Raw genomic sequence first — 14,059 nt, 5'->3', positions numbered from 1 at the left:
TTAAAGTCAAGGCGGAATATCCTGCAGTTGACACAAAAGCACTGCAAAGTCTGCTTCCATTTTCAACATCCTATCTTTGTGAGGCAGCTTTTTCTGCAGAGACAGAAACCAAAACCAGATTACGGAGTAGACTGAACATAAGCAGCACACTTTGTGTGTCACTGTCTTCCATCCTCCCCAGATGGGATAGTCTGGTTACAGGAAAACAACCTCAGTGTAACAGTTGTCACATATTGATGTGTGCTTGTAACTGTTTCTGCCGCTTGCTTCCTTTTAGAGGTTATGTCCAAGGAATTAACTGACTGTGGGATATCTCTTTAAGGGGAGTAGGGGGCCAAACTACGCCTGTGGGTCCTTGCTAAAACATACTATGGTGTGACGAAAGGGGAACTGACTTTAAAAAGGCAAGGAGGCACGTATTTTAAAAAGAGAGGGAGAAGAGAGAGAAGGAGAGAAAAGTGGGAAGAAAGACTGTTTAAGTAAGGAGCTGGGAAGGTGACTAGAAAGAAGCAGCCAGCTGTAAAGCAAGTAAGACTCCGTAATAAGGACGGTTGGGTGCACGGAGAAGGAGTGCCGGCTAACCTAAAAGGACCTTCGGAGCTCACGGCTTTACTTGTTGGTTGTGGTGCGGGTGTCGGCGATGTACAGACGCTAACGCTGAGACACCCGGGTGAGATGGACTTCATCCTTCAACAAAGGAACTGTCACCAGGCCGGTGAAATTGCTTATAAATTCAGCAAACGTGTCAGCGGCACACATCAGGATTGGTCGCTGGATTCACTGCAGACTTCCCAGGCCATGTGAATATAGACTTTAAGACAAAGTTAATATAAAAGGGACTGGGGAACCTGTGGGGATTGTGTGTGTGTGTTTGTGTCTAATTTATATTTGTATATAGATGTAATATAGGTTTAAGTACATGTGAATATATTTGTGCTCTTTATAACTAGGATATTTTTCTGTTTCTTTTCCTTTCTTTCTTTCTTTTCTGTTTCGCCGTTTTCTGGGGAATATATTATAGAGTGTTTAAGGGGGATGGCATGTTATTTAGGGTTTGTATAGTTATAGATTGGATAAAAATTGTTTAAAGGGTGTTTATTGTTTTGTTTGATTTATTATATATATATATATATATATATATATATATATATATATATATATATATATATATATATATATATATATATATATTATTGTTTAAAGAATTGTTTGGGTGATTATTTCCTTTTCTATAAATTCACAAAAGACAACTCCAGCTGAGGACATCAAATTGGGGCTAAGGTTCTGTCAGTTTCCGTTCCTAATAGAATTAATTTTCCTAAGAGTAGGAGATTTTTGTGTGTTTGGCTCCTCATTCAACTTAAGAGGAACTCGCTACATCAGGGCTCCCACTGATTCTGCATTATGGTAAGTTGTATAATTTCTATTATGATATTATAACTTAATAATAGAAATGTAATGTAAATTGTGTATAAAACTGCCCTACGAACCCGCCCCGAATCCTCAACGACCCACCAGTCCCTGGAATAGTTTGCTTCTAGTAAAGCGGTCATTGCTGTCAAAAAGGCTGGGGACCACAGGTCTAACCCAATTACTACAGAAAACTAATTGTAAACAGGTTTCTTCTCTCATCAGTGTTCTACCATGCTGTGGCTGCAATTTGTGGGACTATAACAGTTGCATAAACTCTTTCATTACTACACTATATTCCCAAAAGTATTGAGACCCCCCTCTAAATCATTGAATTCAGGTATTCCAATCACTTCCATCGCCACAGGTGTATAATATCAAGCACCTAGGCATGCAGACAGCTGCTACAAACATTTGTAAAAGAATGGCTCACTCTCAGGAGCTCAGTGAATTCAAGCGTGGTACCGTGATAGGATGCCACCTGTGCAATAAGTCCATTTGTGAAATTTCCTTGCTACTAAATATTCTTTGGTCAACTGTTAGTGGTATTATAACAAAGCAATAGTGAACAACAGCAACTCAGCCACAAAGTGGTGGGCCACGTAAAATCACAGAGTGGGGACAACACATTCTGAGACACACAGTGTGCAGAAGTCGCCAGCTTTCTGCACAATCAATAGCTACAGACCTCCAAAAGCTCAAGAACAGTGCGTAGAGAGCTTCATGGAATGGGCTTCCATGGCTGAGCAGCTGCATCCAAACCTTACATCACCAAGTGCAATGCAAAGTGTTGGATGCAGTGGTGTAAAGCCCACTGCCACTAGAATCCAGAGCAGTGGAGACGTGTCCTCTGGAGCAACGAATCTGGAGGAGTCTGGGTTTGGCAATTGCCTGGAGAATGGTACTTGCCTGACTGCATTGTGCAAAGAAATAGATGAGTGAGTTTGGTGTGGAGGAACTTGACTGTACTGCAATAAGCCCTGACCTCAACGTGACAGAACACCTTTGAGATGAATTAGAGCAGAGACTGCAAGCGAGCAGGGCCTTCTCATCCAACATCACTGCCAGACCTCATAAATGCTCTCCTGGAACAATGGTCAAAAATTCCCATAAACACACTCATAAACCTTGTGGAAAGCCTTCCCAGAAAAGTTGAAGCTGTCGTAGCTGCAAAGGGTCATATTAAAGCCTATGTATTAAGAGTGGGATGTCATTAAAGTTCATGTGTGTGTAAAAGGAGGTGTCCCAGTACTTTGGGCAATAGAGTGTTTAACACACCTAGCTAAATACACGTATTCTACATAACATATTGGTTCATCTTCTATTTAAAGCAGAAAATTTAAATCCGTACATATATACATAGCCCCCAACCCACTCTGCTTCAATTTTTTACTTAGCTTCCATTCTTTTATATTATAATCATCCTCATTTCTATGACTTCTGACAGCTTTCTGTAACTATGATAACATTACATTTCAATGAAGCTACATATAGTTCCAGCTTCTCAAAAGGACCAATGTGTTAGTTCTGCATCTCAACCTCCCATCCAGCTCTTTAAATTTGTCTTGCACACATGGCAGTCTGCCCTTACCTATATCATTTGTTCCAACACGAACAATGATCCCCGGATCCAGTTCAGTTCTAGCCAGGAGTCTGTCCACACACACATGAGACCCATGTGGCTCTCAATCCCTCTAATAATTGAGTTCTCTACTATCTGTGCTTCTTTCTTTCTGAGGACTGGCTAAGAGACACACCACTTGGGAACCTCATCCCTGTCTAGCACCTCAGAGTTATCACCTTCACCTTCACAAAGACCTGAACATGGTTGGACACCTCTTACTCTGGAGCTGATGTTGCCGGACAGTGCACACCTGTTACTCTACCATTATGTTTGACCATGTACTATATATTATTACTCCTCTGGATCGGTGTCTTTTCTATCCCCACTCTAAGGATACACATCTAAAGGATACCTTGGGTGAGTTCCTCTGATCTTCTATTATAACTCAGGTGAGTTAATTACTCCTCAAATTCATCAACCATGTACTCGAGGTGCTGTATTAGGTCTCAAAGATGTACTGTAGATCAGTGGTGCCCAATCTTTTTGACACCAAGGACCGCTTTACTAGAAGCAAGCTTTCCAGGAATTGGGCAGTTTGGAGGAGGATTCGGGGTGGGTTCGTAGGGCAGTTTTATACACAATTTACATTCCATTTCTATTATTATTAAGTTATAATATCATAATACAACCTTACTATAATGCAGAATCAGTGGGAGCCCTGAGCTTGTTTTCCTAAAACCAGACAATCCCATCTGGGGACGATGGAAGACAGTGACACACAAAGTGTGTTGCTTATGTTCAGTCTACTCCGTAATCTCATTTTGGTTGCTGTCACTGCAGAAAACGCTGCCTCACAAAGATAGGATGTTGGATATGGAAGCAGACTTTTCAGTGCTTTTGTGGCAACCTCAGGATATTCCGCCTTGACTTTAATCCAAAATGTATGGAGATTTGAAGTTGTCTCAAACATACTTTTAAGGCCACCATCATTTGCAACCTCAAGCAGTTGATCTTCTTCAAGCACAGACAAAGTTGATTCACCTGGCTTATTCACAAATGGGTCACGGATCTGTTCCTTCTGCTCTGCAATAAAAGGTGTCATTTTGTTTAACTTCTCACTAAACTGCCCAGAAAATTATTGGCTATACACTGCCCTCTTTGGTTGAACTCTTCAGCTCTCACTGCCTCAACAGAGTCTCCTAACATCATGAAAGACCATTCCCACCTTGGACATTGCCTGTTTGAGGTGGATTAGGTCCATCCAATCACAGACAAACAGATTTAAGTACAGTTTTTATTCCAGAGCCATATGAGAAATTAATACTAATAAACACTTATAATGATTTACAATGACCAATATAACAACAGTGACTCTTGCACAAGTATGTGTTTACATTCTTTGCAAGCACTGTTTATCTACTTCTATTATTCCACTCAATTCATATGTGCATTATACCTAAGTGCAATATTTAGTTATTCTATTGTAATGAAAAAAAGTATTATTTTGTATTTTATTATAATTTAAATATGCCCATTATATATAAATGCACCTTCAGCATTGCTACAATTTTGTTGTTATAAGTGCAATAACAATAAAAGAAATCTGAATCTGAATAAATTACTTGTTTCCCTGTTTTCCATTTTTTTTCTTTTAATGCTGTTGCCTCTTCAGTTTTGTCTTGAGCACTACGGTATTTTAAAACTCATTCATAAGTGAGATACTGTATGTAAAAACAGCCAGTGCCCATTCTAACCATGTTAGAGTCGTTGGTGAAGCAAGCTCTTATGAAGACAACCTACTTAGTTCTGCCATGATCTTCTTCTGTTTCCAGATTTGTCCTTTGAGTGTGTTAGAGTTTTTCACGACATGCTGCTCCTACATATTTTTTGTCTTCCTGTCACTACCAAAAATTAGACATCTCAGCTTATTAATATTTATAGTACAATTTCTTTAGCAATCTTTCTGTATTTTAGCTTTCTTGGTGTCATCTTTGGGTTAAAACAAAAGAGCATCTCCAGTCTTCAGTATAATCCTAACAGATGATCAAAATCTTATTCAAGTATTGTTTATTACTATGTATACTATATGAAAAAAAAAATCTTTTGAAGATGCAGAGCTCCATTTGGGGTTGCTTGCTAAATAATATATTTATTACTATGCATGAAATTTTCAAATTTTGCATTTTTTTATTTTAGTAGTTGATAGCCTCTTCAGCTCTCAAAAATCTTATTTTTATAAAGCAAAATGACTTGGAAGTGAGAGTGGATATATAAAATTCAGGAGGACTGTACCAAGGGACTTGATCATATTAAGACAGAAGCTGAACTTCTTTGCCTCCCAGTTTAGAGAAAGACAGAAGAAACCCGTGGGACCACCTTTATTCTGTCACATCAGCTAATGAAAAGGCTGACAGACATGCAGTGATAAGCCTTTCGTTTCACTTCTCACAGCAGTTATTCCATACCCTGACTAGTAACAGCAGTCAATATGAAAGTGAGATGAAATAATGATAATACACAGACAGAAACATGCTGTAGTCTCCATATCAAGGTATTATTTATTCTGATGTTTTTGTCAGATGTAAACTTAAAATGCCATCCTGTGTTGCTTCATCTTGAGGAAAACTATTCTAGACAAGTCAGGTTGCAAAAATCACAGACGCGCTGCAGGAGGGGTGAAAAGGACAGCTGGTGTCACATTTTATTGTGTCTTTTGTTCAGTGTTCTTCAGCTCTGCCAAATAATTTCACCGCCCTTAGCATCTCCATAGCGACTCTCACTTACCTTAATAAGACTCGATAAATCCATCTATAGACTAAAAGGAAAAATACAACATAGGTCAACCACTAGCACTGAACTGGAGCTCCCTGGCACAACTCCTTATTTCAGAATGCACTCTTGGAGGTAAAGAACAGAGGTGATAGATTAGTGATGACTGGAGTAATTATCCTTCATTCTTAAAATACAAAAAGGAAACCGCCCAAAAAATCCTGATATCTTCATTCTAATATTGAAGGGTTCTGGCAATTCCTTAATAATGCAAGGTACATTCTACCGGGCATTCTTTTCCATAGAAGACAAGATCGGTTCTCTTTATTAGATATGAATGATACAGAGAGGCAAAAAGTATTTTCTAATTGAAATAGAAATGCACTGGAGCTGAAGTGGAAGTAAATTGTGCCAAGTTAAATATTTGCAGCAGGAATCCACTTATCTTCCTCAGGATCACCTTGCTGTCACCTATTGATGCAGCAGGCATTTCTTTTAATGCCCATCCCCTCTTGTTGCTCTTTTAGGTTAGACCTTAGTGAGCTCTCCTTCAGCAAACACATTGTTCTGACTTCCATAAATGTTAGCACATCAGGGTCTCTCCTCTTCATGACTTTGCTGGGCTCTACACCTGTCATGAGCTGCCTTTTTATTTCTCATAGGGAAGTATAGGGAAAATACTGTAATCATCCAAAAATTCGACCTCAAGATTTTGATGAATCTCAACGTTTTACACCCCCCTGAGTCCAAAAATACATTTTTGGAATTATGTCTGTGTTTCTGTCTGTGTGTGTGTGTGTGCGTGCGTGTGTGTGTATGTATGTGGTGTAAGCACAATAACTTGAGTATGTTTTAATTTAGGTCAACCAAATTTTGCATACAGGTATTAGGTACAAAACGTATATTTCTATCAATTTTTGAGCTACTTCTGATAACCAGAAGTGGTACTTTTTTATTCATGCATTTGTAGAGTCCAATTTATTCAACTTTACTTTTATAATATTTTTTCAATATATTATTAATTTGATTTGATTTGTTGTTGATGGTTCTTTAATGTGCATAGTATAAAAATATAATCATTGTCTTGAACTTTGCTCCTCAAATATCCATCCCCATATCTGAGTATAGAAGGAAGTCTAGGGGAGACCACTCCCAATTTTTTCTAGTTGCATTTCAACTATTTACATGGGAAACTGTACACCTACTAATATGACTCTGCTTGCCTGTCTGCTTCTTTATTACGACTCATCTGCTTGGTAGGCATCGTTCTTCTATTTGTTGCACAGAACTGTTCCTGTTTCTAGGTTGCCTTCTTCGTGATGTTTTTCATATGCTAAACCCCACACACAGTAAGCTGCGGTCACTATGATACTCAGTCCTCACTGATCTGTTATTGGTTGTTTTCCTTGTCTTTCCCAACTTTGACTTTGTCCATGGTATGTTTTGTCAGTCTCATGCACTAAGCTTTGGCTTGACCTTTTTTAGTATATTTGTGCCAGTTGTTTTTTGTTACTGTTTGCTGTCAACGGGTACAGAATGCTTAGCCCATTTTGACCATGTTTCTCCACCCTACAAATGCGAACCCTACAGCTACAAATGCACATTGAAGTCATCAGTACTATCCTCCTCTTCTAAACATGTTTTTTCTTCAGTTGAAGTATCAAACACACAGCCAAAGGTGCTGCAATGTTTAACAGGAGGTTCCAGTTATGGAAGGGGATTGCACCGTACTTACCCTACAGTAATGTGCCATTTTAGCACATTAATTCATTCTAGTTGTGAACCTAAATGATAATTTATGAGAAATCCTGGAAAAAAAGCCTGTGGCAACATTTTCCACTTACATAAAAAGGAATTAATTAATTCACATTATTCAGGAAGAATTCTGTATTCATTCTTGAGATTCCATGAAAGGAGCAGCTACTCTGCAAACGCAGGTGATTTTATTGGCACAAAGTGGTCTTTTGATGTTTTTTGCTTTCTATATCTCTGTACCATAAATATAAATATGCATTTTCCATTTCTTTACTGGTATCAGCTATCTAAAGGTATTTTTGATGAAAACAGAGACACAAAATATTGAAGAGAAAAGTACCAAATTGAAATGAAAGTTATTAAAAAAGCCATTCAACCTAATATTTTCTGACCTAATTAGGTGAGCCCTAGAATAATGTGCTCAATATCTTCAAAACCTTTTCATAAACAATTGGACCTTATTTCACTCACCCAGTAATGAAGGATGAATGCCTAAAACATACAGAGAGAGACAATGTTGAAGTCTATAAAAATCTTTAGACAAACAATATCTCTCCCACTTTCATCTTCTTCCAATGACCAGACCATCCCAACTACTTCAACAACTCCTTCCACGTCAGCTGGAATGGCTAGTGATAAATCCATCAGTATGGGCTGTCCATAACTGAAGACCAAGTAAGGAGACAATTGAAGAAGAAACACGCAGGAAAAACTATGGGACCAGATGGAGTCAGTCCTTGTTCTTAAGGCCTGTACTGACCAACTTTGTGGTGACCTCTTACACCTGGTCAGTTGGTCCCTAAGGCTCCGGAAAATGTGACTGCTATGGAAAATATCCTGCACTGTTCCTGTTCCAAAGAAGGCAGGTGCCTCTTCAACTAATGACTACAGACCAGTGGTGCTTAATTCTCACATCATGAAGACGTTTGAGAGGCTGGTCCTGGACTATATGAGTCCTCTTGTGGTAAAACACCTGAGCCCACTCTAGTTTGCCTACCAGGTAAGTACTGGAATGGAAGATGCAATTATCTATCTTCTCCACAAGGCTTATTCTCATTAGGAGACAATACTGTAAAGATTATGTTTTTGATTTCTCCACTGCTTCTCCTTTTATGGCATGAGCTGTGAGATATGTAGGTGAATGAGCCAATGGTGTCCTGGATAACAGATTATCTGTCTGGCCGTCTGCAGTTTGTAAGAATCAAGGACTGTGTTTCTGATATGGATGTGATCAACACTGGAGCACCACAAGCAACAGTCCTGCCTCCTTTTCTCTTCACCCTGTACACCTCTGACTCTGAATATAACACCAAGTCATGTCACTTGCAGAAATTCTCAGATGATTCTGCACTTATGCACATCCCTACTTTTTCTAATATTCTTTTTCCGGTTTTCTGATCAAGGCACCGTGCAGTCCCTACATTGATGGATTGAAGGCCAGATGTCCACATGACAATCATCTTCTAATTCTTCCACATGAAGCCTGAAAACCATGAGGACTGATTGAGATCATTTATGTTAAGCATTGTGGCCTCAGAACCCCGGTAGATTTTACTTTTTTTTCTCCAGCCCTGTGTAGTATTTTTTTATTTTGTTTGTTTTTTTCTGTCCTGCCAGCCGACTTGTCTTTCTTCATCTTGTGAAGCACTTTGAGCTACATCATTTGCATGAAAATGTGCACTATAAATAAATGTTGTTGTTGTTGTTATGGAGTGTATTAATAAAGGGGATGAGACAGAGTATAGGAGTCAGGTGTAGAAGTTTGTTTCTTGGTGCAAAGGGAATTGTCTGAATCTTAACAAAACCAAAAAACTGGTTATTGACTTTTACTGCACCAAACTGTCTCTGTGTCCAGTAACAATTCAAGGAGTGGATGGAGAGACGGCCCACTCATACAAACACTTGGTGGTACACATTAATAACAGATTGGACTGGTCTTGTAACACAAAGGAACTAACTAAGGAAGGGCAGAGCAGGCTGCTTTTCCTTTAATGTGAGTAGTTGTAGAGTTTTCTACAACTCTATGATGGCCATCACATCTAGAGAGGCCCACCAAATTGACAAGCTAATTTAAAGGGCAGGCTCAGTTATAGGATGCACTCTGGAACCCCCCGGATGTAACAGTAAAGGAAAAAATTAAAATAAAGCTGAATGCTATTATGAACAATGTTGCATATCCTCTCTCTGTAACACTGAGGACTTTTAGATAACGAATTATTCAGCAGAAGTGTGTCAAGAAACACTATGGGGGATTCCAACAGCAATATGCCTGCATAATGCCTCACTGTGAATGGTCACAGAAGTTTTTTTTGTTTTAAAATTTTCTTTCTTTGTAGTCATTCTGGTGTGTTCACCATAGTATGTGTGTATACATATTTATTATTCTTTCTATCCATGTATGCACTTATTTATTTAAAGAGCTTCTGTAAAAAGCCAAATTTCTCCTTGGGGATAAATAAGGTTTATCTAATCTAATCTAGATAGAAACACTTAATGCTTAAACTATTTTCAACAAACATCCAAATTATAGCACACTAGGGAATTTTTCAAAATCCTTCTATTTTGTCATTTCAGTGCTTTCTATCACTGTTTCCATAATTATATTGTAAATGTTTATGTTTATACTAGCAAAGAGAGTGCAAATGTCCTCAAAATCGTGTATTTATTAAACATTCAGACACACTAAGAGGAGATAATTATATGGAGAACACAAAGTAATAAAGAAATATCAGTGGGCCTTTATAACAAGATTTTATCTGTGCGTCTCTGCAAGGATGTTTTCTCATTTTCCCACCCCTGGTTATCAACAAAGTAACCTCCATTCTAATCTCTCCCTATATTAGAAGCTGGCACTGCAGCTAATTTTTTGAGCTGTGGCTCTATAGAAATCCAGAAGCATATTCAGTGGTTGGCACCCAGCAGTCTAAGAGAAGCCCCATCACAGAGGATCTGCAGTCAGTCGCTTTCCTATCCCTACCTTGTGACAGAGTGAGGAAGGTGCAGAGAAGAGAAACCAACTTTTTAAGTAATCATAGCAACAGATGTAGATTTGGACCCAAAGAAAATTGACACCATACCCAGTAATATCCAGAAAATCTGCACCTTCGAGAAGTTGGTGTTCTATTATGAATAGTTTGTAAGAGGATTTGTGCCGAGGGCCCCACTTCCCTGTCACCTGATTCTCTTCTTTGGTCCCTTCAGGCAGATGATCCTATGGAGCAGGTGGCTGTAGACATTCTTGGTTCCTCCCCAACTACAGATGCCAGTAATTGATATTTCATTGCGACTGTCAATTACTTTATGAAGTGGCTGGAAATATATTCGATCCTTGCACAGCCATCTGTGCTAATGCCAGACATTAACTGCGACTTTTTAGAAATTGTGGGCGAGCGACTACTCACACTATATGATAGAGCCATCAGCCTTATATGTGCTCAAACTATACAAACACGTTTGATCCAAATGGCATGCCTTGACATCAGTGCTCAGATTATGGATGTACCTGACCCTGTCAGACAGTTTTACCCATTCAAAAAAACTTGATACTTACAGGCTTCTTAAAATGTCAACAAAGAAAAGAGCAGTGCTCCTGTCTTTTGCCATATTGTGCTTTAAAGTTACTAGCAAAAGAAAAATGCATAACTGGACACGTTGATGGAGGCACTGGCACACATAAGAAACATAAGAAATCTGACCAATGAGAGGACAGCATTCAGTCCATCAAGCCAGTTTCTTTAGCTAATAGCTAAGTTATCCCAGACAATACCATCAGAGAGAATTAGAGGTATACAGTTTGGTTAATCCACCGTTGAGTGGGTTTATTTCAGGTTCTACCAGTAAACATTTCTTATAATTCTGTTGTCACTGGCTATTTAGTTGTATGTGTGCTTCTATATGATAGAAAGATTTTTGAAATCAAAAATGTGAAAATTAGGATGAGCACAGCAATGCTGAATCCACAATATAGTGTGATCGATGCACAATGAAATTTTATAGTGGCATCAGAAAATCAGGTTGCAAGACTGCTCACACTACAAGACAGCTGACTGAAATTTCTGATGACAAAAATTCTTCTGATCGTACCACAGCCCAATCATAAGAGGCAATCATGCATCACAGCCCCTCTCATACTGCACATGAAATGATTTCCGATGAAGTGAAACATTTGGGCCGACTCAGAAACGCAATTGGTGATTGCAGATGGGGCTTAAAATTGAGTCAAAATCGCACAGTGTATGCCATTGGTGCTTTGAGTCACAGAATTAAGTTTAGACTAGTTATTTAATTTTTTTATACATTTGTCTTTGTTATTTTGATAGATCTATTATTTTCTTTTTGGATACTGATTCTGAATCTTCAATTCATTTTTCAATCAGCACCTTATTTTCATTTTTGTTATTTGCTCCGTTATTGCTTGTTTAATTGTGACTGTCAACAATTTGTTCGCCTGTTGTTAGGGTAGCTCCAGGGGCGTGCTCTCAAAGGTCATGACCTTTGACAAATAACATGACAGGTTTAAAGGTTCCTTGCAAAAGCTCACCTCCTTATCCAAGTTTGCAGATTCAATAATACTTGTCACCAATTGTTGTTTTGTTCAACAAACCCTTTATATAAATTTGTCTCTGTTCCCAACTCATGCTAGTATTTTTGACTTTGATTTTTGTATTGTGATTTGGCTTTGGTAATGATGGGATTGAATTGAATGTCTTTTTTCCTGGTCACTTTTCAAATAGCTCTTGGTAGATTTAGTATTCAGCTATGGCTGTCTAACAATGTGACGATGATGCTGTCCATCGATTTCTCAATGTCAATGTCAATTTATTTATAGAGCACATTTAAAATAATATCAGTAATGCTGTAGCCAAAGTGCTTTACATTACATAATACAATAAACATAAATAAAATAAAGAGAAATAAAGTGCAATAAAATAAAATACAGCCAAAAGTGAGCTAAAGAAAAAGAAAAAAAAAAATGACTAAGACTACGACAACCATCAGTATCCATCCATTTGTCAATGTCAATTTATTTATAGAGCACATTTAAAACAACATCAGTAATGCTGTAGCCACAGTGCTTTCATTAAAACATGCAATAAATATAAATAAAATAAAGAGAAATAAAGTAATTAAGTACAATAATATAAAATACAGCCATCAGTGAGTTAAAGAAGAAGAAAAAAAAAGATGACTAAGACTAGGGCAACCGTCAGTATCAGTGAAGGTCACTGAAAGCTAGAGAATAGAAATGGGTCTTTAATCTCGTTCAGTTGAGGGTGACTCCTTAATGTAGTGAGGTAACGAGTTCCACAGACAAGGTGCAGCAGCTGCATAAGCCATGTCCCCTTTAGTTTTACACATAGTGTGATGGACCATAACAGACAACTGATTAATAGATCTAAGCACTCTGGATAGCTGGTGTAAAACACACAATTCAGATAAATAGGCTGGAGCTATAACTATGTACTATAACCATGTAATGATTTAAAAACTAGCAAGAACATTTTTAAATCAATTCTGAAACTAACAAGCAGCCAGTGTAAAGAAGCTAATATTAGAGTAACAGAATCAAATTTTCAACCAAAAAATGGGCAGCAGCATTCTGACCCATCTGGAACCTACTGTATGTATCAGAGATTTACTGATCTCAAAATACGAGTTGCAGCAATCATTCAAGAAAAGATGAAAGCATGAGTAGCTTTCTCAAGATCCCTAGGAGATAAAAAACGTTTGACCTTACTCACTCCCCCTCCTGTGTATATGCTGGTGGGAGAGAAGGACAATTTGAGGATGGCAGACCAAGGGGCATAATGGGCAACGGAATTGCCTCCCAGGTGCAGTAGGATGGTTTCAATGGTGATGTCTTCTCCTCTTGTTGATGTGCTCTTTGTTCTTCAAAGTGATGGACTCCTTCATTTATTGTCCAGCTCCAAAGTGTGCGGTCTTCAGTAAGTGTCTCAAGCTGGATATGTGCAATGGAGCGGGCTTTGAGAGAAAGCTTCAAGTAGTCTAGCATTTTTTCGGTCCACCTCGAGGTTATGATCCTTCAGCGAGTTCACCATACAGGAGACTCATTCATGTGGATAATATGTCTGGTCCAGCGGAGGACATAGTTGAGCAGCATGGCCTCAATGCTAGTTGATGAGCAGCATTCCAGAATTGTAGTGTGTGGAACCCTGTCCTCCAAGTGATGCCCAGGTTCTTCTGGAGATAGCAGAAATGGAACGCTTCTACTGTGTGGCTTTGCTTACGGTAGGGAGTCCAGTACTCACATCCATAAAGGAGTGTTAATATATAAACTGTGTGCTATACCACAATCTTGGTTGCTGTGCAGAAATTTCAGTTACAGAAGACACTTGCATAGGCAGCCAAATGCAGAGGAGGCTAGTAGGATGTGGTTCTCTTGGTCTGGAATCCCTACAGATTTTATTTTTTTTCTCCAGCCTCTGGAGTTTTTTTTTTGTTTTTTCTGTCCACCCTGGCCATCGGACCTTACTTATTCTATGTTAATTAATGTTGACTTATTTTTATTTTTTATTGTGTCTTCTATTTTTCTATTCTTCA

The sequence above is a fragment of the Polypterus senegalus genome, chromosome 8 (genome assembly GCF_016835505.1).
Source record: "Polypterus senegalus isolate Bchr_013 chromosome 8, ASM1683550v1, whole genome shotgun sequence".
Lineage (NCBI taxonomy): Eukaryota > Metazoa > Chordata > Cladistia > Polypteriformes > Polypteridae > Polypterus > Polypterus senegalus.
The sequence above is the reverse complement of the archived record's forward strand: the minus strand, read 5'-3'. Positions refer to the sequence as shown.